The sequence below is a fragment of the Leuciscus leuciscus genome, assembly GCF_965113295.1.
Source record: "Leuciscus leuciscus genome assembly, chromosome: 8".
Taxonomy (NCBI): domain Eukaryota; kingdom Metazoa; phylum Chordata; class Actinopteri; order Cypriniformes; family Leuciscidae; genus Leuciscus; species Leuciscus leuciscus.
In genome coordinates, this window is record NC_138732.1 from 42,284,364 (window position 1) to 42,299,596 (window position 15,233).

At 39.0% G+C, this 15,233-nt stretch overlaps 1 long non-coding RNA gene across 1 annotated transcript; it reads right to left on the reverse strand.

Moving 5' to 3' along the window:
* On the reverse strand, nucleotides 1-1,203 carry LOC309504298. Its single transcript, XR_014208054.1, has 4 exons — nucleotides 1,056-1,203; nucleotides 522-610; nucleotides 352-417; nucleotides 1-133 (listed from the first exon to the last, which is right to left on the reverse strand). It is a non-coding gene; the product is annotated as an uncharacterized lncRNA (long non-coding RNA).
* Between the last annotated feature and the right edge of the window lie 14,030 nt (nucleotides 1,204-15,233).

Here is a 15,233-nt window from a genome sequence, read left to right on the forward strand (position 1 = left end):
TCTTGGTCACAAATTAATATTTTAATTTAATATTTTGTGTTAATACATCAAGTTTACATCAAAATATTGTGCTAGAACAAAAGCACCAAAAATATCCCCTTTTCCACCAGTTGCTGCAAGAATGGCTTCAACTCTGAGAGAGAGAGAGAGAGAGAGAGAGAGAGAGAGAGAGAGAGAGAGAGAGAGAGAGAGAGAGAGAATAATAGAATTTGTTTAACATGTTCAACTGAAATATATATTTCTGATTTAACACTTACAAAATGTTGTAGAGAGAGAAAGTCAAATAGAATATTCATGTTACTGACGTCTAATTCCAAACTCCAAATGTGTAAATGTAAGAGCAATACCCACCAATTGAATGGTCTCCCTTCTTTCCTCAATTGTTTGTCAATTCGTCTGTTAAAATCTTCCACTTCACTGAAATAGTTATCAGAGAACAGTCACTGTTGTGTTAACAGAAATATCAGTAACAAAAGGGTGCACTGGGCATTGTGCAAAAATAATTAATAATCTACTCTGACCTGCAATGATAATCCGGACCAGAAAGGAAGACCTGCTCCGCCTCCTGTAAGGAGACATCCCGGAGGACAGCCAGGGCATTTATGATGGCCTATGAAAAACGTTAATATAAATATACAATAATATCACTACTGAACAGCAAACCATTATATAGTATAGTAGTGCTAGCATGCAGTAGTACTCCTGAAAAGAAGTATAATATAGTTAGGAAAGACTGCTGATGTGATGGCTGGCTTGCCGTCACTGTTTACTATGAATCAATAATAAAACTTATGCATATTACAACAGTTTATCATCACATTACATTATCTAAACATGTATAACTTCTTTGCATAGCAATGACTTTTTCAATATGCAGTATTTACAACTGACAGAGTGACAATCAAATCTCATATTCTTTACGAGCAGAATAAGATTTACAGGATGTAACGTCACACATAAGCACTGAAATAATATATTTTTCATATTTACCCTTAATCCAAATAACAACATGAAATTGGTGATGTAATAATGCAGTTAGAATAGTTCGCAGTTACCTTCGTCTTCTCTTCTCGATGCTTCTTCCTGTTTTTAAATGTTAACGTTAATGAGACTGTGTCCAATTTGGGCATGGGCGTGGTGGCTTCTGACGTCACACTTGGATGTGGCCGGGTTGGATGTCCACCGCAGGATGCAGCGAGAGGCTACTCCCGTGCTCGGCCTTTCTGACTCGGATGGGGGACACGGTGATGATGACGCACTACCGGGGGACTCCCGGAGCGCCACCTCTCTAAATATTTGAGCTGACATCAGCCCAATCCGCATTCCCTGAAGAGGACATCTTCGCGGGAAAACCTCACTTTCGTTGACGAACCGGCCGGTTCCGGCGACGGGGATGACGCGGTCCTTTTAGCGTTCCCTAGGCTAGCGCTCACGCGGCTTTGCCTCAGTCTATCCTCCTGGAAGTTTGTGAGCGAGCGGCCGTTCGTCTCAACATTGTGTGGCCAGCTCCACAGAGCGCCACCGACCAGGCGCCCAGTCTGAGGAAACGACTCTTAAAAACGTTTTTTCCAGCGTTCGCGAAGCTCTTAAGCACGGCTGGAGCGTCCCGCTAGACTGTTAACACGGTCTCACGGGCCTTGATGTGTTACGATTACGGGTTGATATGGAAGTAGAATAATGTCAAATGTTTTTGAAATAAAAAGCATGTTGAATTGCACCAATCGAAAAAAAAATGCATTGCATTAACCATGCTTGCATTTTAATCCATTGTATTTTTAAGGCTTGCATTTTTATGGGCTGAAATTCAACATGGTTGAATATTTAAGCTGTGAATATTTCAATTAAAAACATTTCAAACACATTTTCATTATTAAAAATTCAATAATCCATATTCACCTTTCATATTTCACTTCCAAAATATTCAAACTGTTTAAAAATACAACCTATAATATTCAACAGGCAATTTTCGGTCCATTTTATTTCGCTTTGAAAATTCGCTTCCACAAATTCAGTGGTTCAAATTCAACAGAAAATAATACGTTGACATCCAGGAACTGCAGGAAAAGCAGTAGATTACCGAGCATATTATCCATCTGCTGTTAGTCAGCTTCACCAGCAGGGGGTGCAAGCGCGTGTTGACAAGCACCAAAGCAACAGCTAGAGATGAGAGGCCTTCACACAGTGTTGCCAGATGTACGATAATTATCGTATTTGTACGATAATTTTGACCTCTGTACGATGTACGATCAATAATGAAAAAAATCCCATAATGTACGATCATTTCAGAGTTTTCAGTCGTTCGTCCAAACACACATCCAACCGCTTCTCTCTCTGACCCCGAATCATTTCGCAGGCTCGCCTGCCTGCACCCAAGCACGTATACACACACCACACGGTGTCGACCGCACGTCAACGCTACACTACAGTTTTGCCGAAGAAGACAGTTCAGTTTAGATCAGTTCCATGACGGCATCCAATCTGTACCGTAAAAGGATTCCCCAGCCAACAACATCTGCCAACACAGCACAAGTGGATGTGGCATCCGATGATGACAGCGACTTAGAGATCGAATTTGAATCTTTCTAGTGATAATTGTGCACTTTTTTCTCTCTGTATCATAGTTTAATTATGGTCTAGTTCAAAATGTGGACTGTCGGCATATCTTTTGCACTTTGGCAAAAAAAAGTTAAGTAGCCAGACTTCCTCCAGTTAGTGTGAGTGTATTACACAGCTTGTTTAAATTGGCTGGAAAATTATTTGGAAAATAAAATTGTTGGAAAATAGCTATATTTTATGTGTTTGGTTCGTGTACGATAATTTTTCTCAAAAAACGATAATTTTGAGGTTTTGGTACGATACTTCGACATTTCTAATCTGGCAACACTGCCTTCACAAAACGTCATTTTCTGAAATGGACAGAGCGGTGAGTACGAGTTATGATTTATATATGTCTGTGGAAAAGGCTGATTAAGACACTAAACACACGAGCGTTTACTCAAGTGTCTTATGAGACTTATTTTTACCCCCGTGCAAAGTAAGGTGATTTGTCCACTGCAAAACTAAATTCTCTCGCCGTTGGCATTGATATTAAGTTTTAGTAAAACAACTGTAATACGCTGAGACAGAGTGAATTGTTTGTTTTAGTCACTTTGACGGAATACTAAATTGATGGCTGGGTTTTACATGATGGCAAAGGCAATTTTATTTAAATATAGCATCATTAAATACAACACAATTACAATTATAAATTAAATTCAGCAATTATAAATTGTTACAGCTCTACCATGATATCTGTTAATCTCTGTGTTATAACGTGAATTGTCTCCGCCATTATTCAGGGCTGCGTATCTCAAAAGCATCGTAGGCCTGAGGTGAACGTAGAACCATTGGCACGAATAGTCTTTACGATCAACTTAAAAACCAAGTATATTATTTGAGAAACAACACTGCCAGATATGCTGTAGAATCAAATAACTTCTATTATGAATAAAAAACTTCCATCATAAAAGTGCATCTATCCATCATAAAAGTGCATCTGTCCATCATAAAAGTGCATCTATCCGTCATAAAAGTGCATCTGTCCATCATAAAAGCGCATCTGTCCATCATAAAAGTGCATCTGTCCATCATAAAAGTGCATCTGTCCATCATAAAAGTGCATCTGTCCATCATAAAAGTGCATCTGTCCATCATAAAAGTGCATCTGTCCATCATAAAAGTGCATCTATCCATCATAAAAGTGCATCTGTCCATCATAAAAGTGCATCTGTCCATCATAAAAGTGCATCTGTCCATCATAAAAGTGCATCCTGAAGTAAAGATAAACAACAATGCCTTGGATTACCAACCTGAAGCTGCTGCCGCGATTTACACTATTGGATGTTAATATTCAATATAGGATATGTATATATTTCAGGTCATGTTCCACCTGCTGCCGGCTCAATGTGAGCGGTCCCCTAGTGGCCCAGATCAACTGCTCCATACTCAGGCAGGACTAGGACGCAGAACTGCCATTCTTGACGAAAACATGACTCATCAGGAGGTAAAGTACATGACGTAATGTGCCATTACACTTAATGTCAAAAAGAACCTGTTCATATTATTATCTTTGTGAATGGTCATAAAGAGCAGTGATAGCAGCTAGATTAACTAATCCTGTTTTCTTTAACAGTTATGTGATAAACTTACCGAATTATATCCCAAACTTGGTGGGGTAACTGGTGGTTGGCTCCTGTATAAAGCATCAGGTAATATTTACTGCTTAGTGTAACTGGTTGTTTAAGTATTAAACATATTGTTATTGATGACACACACAAATCTGCTTTAGTGAAAAAAAAAAAAAAAAATATATATATATATATATACTGTTTGGTTCAGCAGAGGGGAGTAAAACACAAAATTACTTATTTTTTTCTTATTTTTTATTAAACAGTGTTTTTTTTATGAACAAATTGTCTCTTTCTTTAAATAAATTGTACTTTTTTAAGCTGCAGTCTGTAACTTTAGGTGCTCTAGCAGTTAATAAACAGAACTACATGCGTCTTGCAGAAGAACATTGTAGCCGGAGCTACTTCTCTCTGTTTATGTCTATGACGAGTCACTCAGGTACTTGCCTGAGGTAAACGTAATGATTCGTGAGATATTTTTTTCTCAATCTGTTTTAGTGATGCTCCGATCAGCATTTTTGGGGCCGATCACCGATTACCGATCACCAAAATCATGATCTGCCGATTGCCGATCACTGCCGATCACAGAATGGAAATATGCTAGAGTCAAGAAAATCTTGAAGAACCACCAATATTTATTTAATTGTAGTTAGAAAACAAGATAACATAAGGCTACTGTAGGCCACCTTTTCCAAATAAGGCACAGTATAATTTTTCAAAACAAAGAGGGGTCAGGCAGACTACAATGGATGTAGTTGAGGAACTAACTACATCAGATCCCAAAAATAAAATAATGACAATGACATTTGAGGTTATTAAAACAGTAAGTCCCGCCCCTCGACTGCCAAAAATAAAAGTGTTCGAGCGAGCAAAATCATCAGGCGAGAGGAGATCAAGCGCGAGAGTGTGGGGAATGATCATGCGTGCGCGCGCGAGGGCAGAGATGTCATGCGCCCGCGCAGGGTTTGAATGAGCTCGCGAGTTCCCGTTTCCTCGCGCGTAGATCTGTTATCCTCTCGCGAATGTCATTTACCCCGCGCGCCAGCATCAGTTGTGCGCTCGTTTATAATTGCCGTCATAGGAGAACTCATTTTGCCACTGTTAAGCAAGCTCTGCTCTGCTGTTGTGTTGCCGCGCATGCGGAAAAGTTGCGCGAGTTATTTACGTCACGTGATCGGCTTTTTTGATCGGCGCTTTTGGGGGTTGCCGATCAAGCTATTTTTTGCCAATATCGGCCGATCATGATCGCCGGCCGATCGATCGGAGCATCACTAATCTGTTTTAATGATGCCTCTCTGCATTTAAAACACTGATTGAGAGGTTAAAAAAATTTTATTCTATGCATAGATCGTCTGTTCTAATTCTAGTTAGTAAACAGTGTTGCATTACCACGCACCCCCTTCTGGATTGTAGTGTGGATTATAGTGTGACAGATTTAAGGAGTCTGTCAAAAACTAGTTTAAAAAAATAAAAAATAATTATTGTCATTTTTAGAATAATAAGCAACAAACTGAAACAACTAAATAGTCTTTATTCACATGCATAATAACAAAAAAAATACTTTTTGGTTGTTTCCAAAGACTTGCCTTTGTTGAAACTTGTGTGTGATCTATCTTTGAATCTTCTAAATCCCAAATTTGTTAAATAGGATTCAAATCTGGACTTTGACTTAGCCAACTGTGACTAAAGAGCTTACACATACTGGTGAATTAACCATTAGAGAAACATAACAATTATTTTGGTAATCAGTAGTCCTGTTAGTTTAGGGCAGCCGTGGCACAAACCTTACATTGGATGGTGGTGTAATAAATATGTTGAGCTATATATATATATATAGTATTAGTAATATATTACTCAAATTTACATCTTATTGTTTACATATAATAAACACAATTTTGTTGTTGCAGGGGGTTGGGGAAGTCGGAAGCTCACCCTAGTGGCACCTGCAGACTGTGGGTACACAGGCAGGCTTATTAAAACGACAAAAATAGGGGAGAATTCTATTCTGTACATTGCTCCACTTCAAGATGAATTGGACACTGCTCCCTTGACACCTTCATCAGATGCATTTCGCAATATGCCTAAGGCATTATGCAAAAAGTGCAACATATCGTTCCCCCTTCAGCTCCTTACAAATCACATCAAGACTTTTTCTGATGTTGTTTTGGTTGAAGATAAAAACGAAAGTCAGGATGAGGCTGGATGTGGGCAGGATGTGGAAAGTGTGAAAAAGAACAATGAACAGGTAATTTCTCTCTGTACAATGCATGTCTTGCTAAATATATTTGGACCCAATGCGATCAAAAAAGGTCAATTGTAAACTGAAGTGAAAAAAAGTGCATTTTGGTTTTTTATAGTTATGAATTTTTTTTTGTGCTTGGTCATCTATATTGTAGGGTTGCTGTCCTATTTGTCAAGAGGAAATGCCTCTTGACATCTTGGAATTGCATGCCAGTGAATGTGGTGAAAGGTGTGCAAGTTGGAAAATATTAGTTTTGTGATAAACATAATATGATTTATAAAAGTACACTTTACCACCCCCACCACCAGTCACTTTCAGACGAAACCTGCGCTCACTTTCCCCCTCCCACCTTTCCTCTGCCGTGTCATCCTCTCTTCCCCCACCCTCACAATTCTCATCTCTGGATGTGAATACCGCAACGGACACCTTATGCTCCACTCTAATCTCTTCTCTAGACATTATCTGCCCCCTCTCCTCCAGGCCAGCACGCGCTACTCCCTCTAACCCCTGGTTATCTGAGGTTCTTCGGGAACACCGGACCGAACTCAGGGCAGCGGAGAGGAAATGGCACAAATCAAAAGACGCATCTGACCTGAGTATGTATCAATTTCTCCTCTCCTCCTTTTCTGTCGATGTTCATGCTGCAAAATCTTCATACTTCCACAACAAGATCAACAGCTCCTCCAACACACGACTACTCTTCAAGACATTCAACTCTCTCCTCTGTCCACCTACACCACCACCTGCCTCCTCCTTAACTGCTGACGATTTTGCGCACTTCTTCACCAAGAAAACAACAGCTATCAGCAGTCAATTCTCAGCTCCACACACACAGGAACCCAGACCGACCCCTTCCACAGCCAATATCCCTCTGTCCTCCTTTTCTTCGCTAACCGAGGAAGAAGTATCTACACTTCTCCTCTCCAGTCACCCTACCACCTGCCCGCTTGACCCCATCCCCTCACACCTTCTACAAGCCATCTCTCCCACACTTCTACCATCACTCACACACATCATCAACTCATCCCTCCATACTGGCACCTTCCCTACAGCATTCAAGCAGGCTCGGGTTACTCCACTGCTCAAAAAACCAACGCTAAACACATCATTTGTAGACAATTACAGACCTATCTCTCTCCTACCATTCATTGCGAAGACACTTGAAAGAGCTGTCTTCAACCAACTAACATCCTTCTTGTCTCTAAACAACCAGCTGGATGTCAACCAATCTGGCTTCAAGAAAGGACACTCAACTGAGACTGCATTACTGTCAGTCACAGAAGCCCTACGGATCGCAAAAGCTGCTTCCAAATCTTCAGTCCTCATTCTCCTGGATCTGTCTGCTGCCTTCGACACGGTGAATCATCAGATCCTTATGTCCACCCTCTCATCACTGGGCATCACAGGAACTTCACTCCACTGGTTTGAGTCCTATCTCACAGGTAGGTCCTTCAAGGTCGCATGGAGAGGTGAGGTATCCAGAGCACATCAGCTGACCACAGGGGTTCCCCAGGGTTCAGTTCTTGGTCCCCTCCTCTTCTCCATCTACACCACATCACTGGGACACATCATACAGGCACACGGTTTTTCCTACCACTGCTATGCTGATGACACGCAGCTCTTCCTCTCCTTTCAACCAGATGATCCCACAGTAGCTGCACGGGTCTCAAGCTGTCTGGCGGACATCTCCACATGGATGAAGGAACATCACCTGCAGCTCAACCTGGCAAAGACTGAGCTTCTCGTCCTCCCTGCCAATCCGTCTCTACAGCACGACTTCACCATCCAGCTAGAGTCATCATTAATCACCCCATCAAGATCGGTCAGAAATCTTGGAGTAACGTTTGATGACCAGCTGACCTTCACAGATCACATTTCAAAGACAGCTCGATCATGCAGGTTTGCACTGCACAACATCAGGAAAATCAGGCCTTTCCTAACTGAGCATGCAACACAACTCATCGTCCAGGCCCTGGTCATCTCTAGGCTTGACTACTGCAATGCTCTTCTGGCTGGACTTCCAGCATGTGCAACCAAAACCCTACAGATGATTCAGAATGCTGCAGCTCGTCTTATCTTCAACGAGCCCAAGAGGGCCCACGTCACTCCTCTGTTCATCTCTCTGCACTGGCTACCTCTCGCTGCTCGCATCAAGTTCAAGGCACTGACGCTTGCTTACAGAACTATCACAGGCTCAGCTCCCTCCTACTTTCACTCACTCCTACGAGTCTACATCCCTACCAGACACCTACGATCGGTCAACGAGCGACGTCTCGTGGTTCCATCACAGAAAGCCACAAAATCACTTTCCAGAACATTCTCATTCACAGTTCCATGCTGGTGGAACGCTCTCCCCACCCTCATCCGGAATGCAGAATCCCTGACAACATTCAAAAGACAGCTGAAAACCAATCTCTTCCGTGAGCACTTAACCTTATAGAAAAAAAAAAAAAAAAAGTTTTCCTTTCCCTTTGTAACATCACTTATCAGGCTTATGCTACTCTGAATAATACCTGAACTTCGTACTTTGAGCACTTCTTGCGTTGTTGTTGCTTTTGCCTCTTTATGATGACTCGCTGAATTTTGTCCTAATCTGTAAGTCGCTTTGGAGAAAGGCGTCTGCTAAATGACTAAATGTAAATGTAAATGTACCTCTCACTAGAAACAGGATTTTAATAGTTGTTTCCCCTTGCCTATATTGTAGACCAATGGATGATGAAATAAACACAGCGGAGTTGTCATGTATGGATAACGAAGTGAATGACACTGCTGAGTTTTCATACATGGATAATGGTAATTAAACTGTTTCTCCTTTGGCTTTTTTTGCAGTGCTAAACAGAATAACATGAATGTTTGCTTAAATCATTCTATTGCTGACATTCTAAAGAAGTCTTTATTTTTTAGTCCATCTTGAATTTGTGGCAAACAAGTAAAGATGAAAAAATATTACACTTATGTTGATGTGCAACAGAGCTCTTTTGATTTGCCATGATTTATTATTATTATTATTATTTTATTATATATTTTTTTTTACCAGATTGGAAGACCCATCCGGATCCAAAAATGGCTGCAACCTTGTACAAAAAGGAAATTCTCCAACTGCACGAGACAGGGAAACCTCTTTTGATGTATATGGACTTGAGATCATGTACTGAAGAACAGGAGAGGCAACTGATCAACTTCTACAAGCAAAGAAATGTAGAGTGGGCATGTCCTGTAAAATGTACAGCTGTAGAAGATGAAACTATTTATGCAATAAATTATGCATCTCATATAGTGTATTCATTGATGTCAGCTTCAATTACTGTATGTTCCTTTTTTTAGGAGATGCTGCAGTTGGCGATGGAGTCACCAGGCACTTTTTTTCAACAGTTCCCGAAAAACTGAAGTATGGTTTCAGTTTGAACTTGGGAATGCAGTTTATTAGTTGCACTGCAAAATTTTTAATAATTGTTTTGATGGGATTTACTTAATGCTGATATGTAATTAAATCAACAGGAAACACAGGGGTTACTTGCCTCTTTGAGGGAGAGCCAGATCACTTGGTTCCCTCATCATCACAATTCCTTATTGAAAGCGATCTCTTCCTAGTAGCAGGGAGAATGCTAGGCCATTCCTTTCTACACGGTGGCCCGTGTCTTGCAGGGCTCAGCAGAGCCTTTGTTCATGTTCTGCTGCAACGTTCTCAAGATACAACCACTTTGCAATTGGAGGACTGCCCAGATGTTGACATACGAGAGACCATCAACTTGGTAAGTGTGTGTATTTTTATATATATATATATATATACACACACACACACACACACACACACACACACATGTGTGTATATATAAAATATGCTTAATTTTATTTTTTTAGCTCAGTGGGCAGTCTCCATTGAATGAGGACCAGTATAGTAAAGTCTTGGAACTTTGTTTGTCCTGGGATCTTCCTGGTCCAACAGAAGAAAATACAAGGTGGCTTTATGAACGTCTGCTGTCACATGCAGTAATTACAATTTGTAGTTATTGTTTTTGAGAATGGAAAGTGCCCTTATTTCTATACATTTCAATTATATTATGAAACTAATTACCTGAATACTTATTATTAATGCATTTTTTATCATGTGTTCTAATGGCATTGTAATGGTTAGACAAGTATAAGAATTTAGATTGCATTCATGATCTTTCACACAGAGCTACTAACGCATGTTATGTGATATCATGATTCTTTTTAATTTATGGCTGTTTCATTTTACTGTAAACTTAAAGGCGGTAAATCATAACTTTGCCCTTCTGCGATTTTATTAGATTTTCAGTCGCCAGTTGTTATTTTATGTTATTTGTATAAGGATGTAAAATTATAAGAATTTATTATAAGAATAACAGCAGGACAGCAAGAACATGCTCTGGTGTGGATTTTTTTTTTTTTTTTTTTTTATGAAAGACCTTTAGGTACTTGGTCTGTCAGCATGCTGACATTATACTTTGAAATTTGGATATAATAAATTTTTTTCAATTTCTTTGTACTTTGTAGGTTCTTGGGAGAAGAACACGCCAAGTCAAACAAATCAGGCGAGGACTGAAAGACACTTTTGTTTGGCCTCTTCTAACTGAGAGGAAGGATGTGGTATTCTTCCCCAAAGAATCAGAGGACTCATGCACTCCTGAGGTAAGGCTTCCATTTTCTTGGGAAACATATAATTCTGTTACTTGTTTAGATGCTTGCTTTCCCATATCTCCTGGCCTAAAGAGAGTGATGACGAAGATGGCGACGAATACTCAGTTGATACCAAGGAACGGATCACAGGGTATTTAAAGCAGTTCATTGAGACAGGTATGTGCCTCAGAGTTTGAAGAGTACAGCAGTATCTTACAGTTTGCAGTTGAATTCTATGTGTACTGTAAGAACCTATTATTGGAGATTCATGTTTCATTTTCTAATGTGAATTTTTGTGATTTCCAGTCTTTTCATGGTTGAAGTGTTCAAGGTAGTTTGATATAATGCACTGCAAATATATATATATATTTCAAATAACTATGAGATAACATGCTTGTTAATATTTTAAAAAACGTATTAAAGATGACATAATGATTAACAGATCATTAGTTAACATTGTAGTATATAGTGAAAATTCTGTCTCATTACTCGAATAATAATTACTCATCCTCATGTCTTTCCAAACCTGTAAAACTGTCGTTCCTCTTCGGAACACAAATGAAGATCTTTTTGATGAAATCTAAGCAATTTCTTTCTCAACTGATAGGCAACTACCACTTTTGATGCTTCAAAAAGTTCATAAAGAAATCGTAAAACTAATCCATATGAATTGAGCGGTTTAGTCCAAATTTTCTGAAGAGACCCAATCGCTTTATATGATGAACAGATTTAAATTATGGTGAACTATCCCTTTAACAAGCACATTATCTCATATTTCTAGCTATGTGAATATTAACTAATTATCTGATCATTATATAATGTTTGTTAATGATTTATTAAAGTTATTATAAAGTGTTACCCCATTTTTTTGTGTCCTGTTTAAAACTTAAATCTTAGGACCCCCTGAAATTATATTATATGGATCTAAACACCAATATACTTTACAGAAAGTCATAACAGTTTGAGATTCTAAAAGACTGAGTAAACAATAAGATAATTGTATTTATAGGGTGAACTGTTATTATAATTTCTGTGTTTTTTGCAGCATCCAGCAAGGACTTAAAAAACCTTCTGAAGTTCTGGGTCGGATGGGAGCAGATGGAGGGAAATATGGCTGTGGAAATTGTAAAAAGTGATCTCCCAAAATCCTCTACTTGCTTCTGTGTTCTCCGGCTCCCAGGGCACTACAGCGATTTTCAGTCCTTCACAAATGATTTGATGATGTGCATTGGCACTTGCAAGTATGGTTTTGGCCATGTGTAATTTTTAGACATTTACAGTATATGTTACATTTGTTACACACTGATATACACTTTTATTAGATACTGTTATTACACTTAGGTCCAATACTTTAAAATCCAGCTTACAAGTTGTGCTTTAGTGTACATGATGCATGTTGTTCATGCCGTTATATTTTTGATACTATGCTATAAGACATAGTACATTCCATGTTTAAGTAACGGGTTAATGTTATGTACAAGCAGTCAAGCTAGATAGATGTCCCAGCCAAAAGTCTGTGAAGGTCCTTTGGGGTCTACAGTTTCTTTGAGTGCTTCCACTTGCTCATCAGTCAGGGGGCATTCGGTTTGAGGCACAACAATACTGGAATGTGTATCAACACTCAGTCCACTACTCTCCCAGTCTATTTGTGGTATGCTTAATCCCTAAAAACAGCAATATAGAGCATTTACTGTCATAAATAAGATCCAACTTACAGTTCTGGGTTCTCATTAATAACCGCTGTGTATGGACAAAACAGGCCCTGAAACGGCTCGTAAGCCACTATCGACGCACAAGTTGTGATTTATAAAAACAAACTTGACGGGAGAATGTGCAACTAAGTAACTCTGATCCTGTGTACGAACATATTGGAGACGGAGCAGTTTGGCGACGCCGACGTGACCATGTTTCGGATGAAGGAAAAACACTTTAAATTTTCATTATGAATTCTAATCATAAATTCAATGCATGTTCACAATAACAGTTAAAAATAAATAGACTGATTTAAACTCTGTTTTACATCTGATATACACATTTAGATTAAATGTGCCACTCATTAATGGAGTTATAATTTTAATTAATATAATTTTTTGTAGTGGATGCAATGCTTTTGAACACTTTCCTTTGGCATGCTGAGTTTAACTATTTTAACTGAGAAAATATTTTTGTGCAAATAATGCACAATAAGGCCTATCTGTTTCTGTTTAAAATATAAAGCAATTAAAAATACTATTTGGACAGTGGAGAAGATTGAGAAAAAACGTTGATTTATTTATTCAAAAACAAGGCATCCGTATCTCATATTTTCCTAATGTCCTGTACTGTTAAACTTGGGATCATGTGGATAAATATGCATATGCAAATGATATGCAGATGAGAATATGCATAGTAAAACGAGGCATTGAAAGTTACATTTATAGTTATTTCAGGGAGGAGACGCATGTACACATTCTTCCACTGACTGGGTTTATAAAGGGAATTTTGCGCAGATTCTGGCTTACGGGCACACATACACTTTTAGTAAGGTCCTTTGCACAGCTTTATAAATGAGGCCCCTGAACAGAGAATAAACTGCTTCAACATTAAAATGTTTATTCAATGTCTGGCATTGAATACAGTGTGATCATTCAAAGTTATTGGATTTCACTGTCAAAATCCATATCCACATCAAACATACTTCTATGTCAGGCTCAGGTACAGGATTGCGGATACTTCCCATCACCCACAACTGGTTAGGAGTCAAATTACCCTCTGTGCGTATTGGGTGATTGTCCCAGGTGTTTCGGAAAAGGTTGAGATCATCTTGAAGCCGTGGAAGAAATACATAGTGGCAACAGAACAGATGAGTAAGGTCAGAAATATCAAGGTGGCCACCTTCTTCCAAAGCATGTAGAACATCGTAGTAGACATTTGTCACTGATGTCCAGACGTCTCTCCACAACCTCTCAATACTGAAAAGAAATATATCAATTAAATCTAAGAATTTCAGACAGGTATTATGCACAAGTTGATAATTAATTAAAAAATTAAATATATTTTCAACAAAACCTCAATTCAAAGTACATTATTTGAAAATGACAACTCACCGCTGATTGTGCATGCTCTTTCCTGAAATAAAGCTGCCCCTTTCTGTCCCACGAACTGTGAACATCAGACGAGCCACGTCCACATTTTCGACGCCCTGATCTCCTCGTACCCTAAGAACATGGGTGTTTAGCACAGCGACTGAAACACATTTCTCCAAAAATTTTACTTAATGTAAAATTCATAGACAGTAAATATACAGAGTTAAAAAAAAAAAAAATCATCAGATGTAAACTTGGTCTAAAATTCATTCATTCATACTTAGGGGAGCTTCTGTGGTCACTGGCACTTAGGTAAAGTTGGTTTTATATTCGCACATTTGCACTTTTTTGCTTAAAAACTGTCTCAATAACAAGCGCAGTAAATTGGCTCAGTTGATCTTTGGGCCGAGCCACACAGAAGTGACTGAACAGATTTTTGATTTTTGCTACCGTTCCCGATATTTTTCTCCAAATTTGACCTGTATTTGTTGCCTTATGGTAGTTAGCTTAGCATGCTAATTGGTTAGCATGAACCATTCCGGTTGTGGGTTTGAATGCTGTGTGGCACATTCCCAGATCGCAAGAGGTATTGTGGCCTTAAGTGGTGGAAAAGTTGCTTCTGTTCCAGACATGGTGCCTATATGTGAACGAACTCAATAAATACAACATGCAGCAAATTTATACAAAAATTATTCATTTTGAATTGCTTCTCACTTGAACTATTGGACCTTCTTCATCTTGCCAAAAATACAAGTTCCCAGTGGCGCAATGATATGAGTGACAGGTATCTGACCCAGAGATAGTGGGTTTGAGCCCCACGTGGCATGATTTAAAAAAATTGTGTGTAATGTTGTGTCATGTCGATTCCTTTATTATTCAACGTTGTACTAATCTTTCTTCCTCTTGGATTAATGTATGTCTTGTTCATTCTATGTTCATTCTCATCTGAACTTCTGTTCATTTTGAGTTCATTTTCACCTATACTTCTAAACCAGCTCTTTTTTCTTCAATTTCTGCTGTTTTTACTATTCCTGCTCTTGCTGCTTCAGGGGCTTGGCCCCGTATCGCTGCTTGCAGCTATATTTCCACTTGTTCCTTAACCTGTAACCAATAATACTA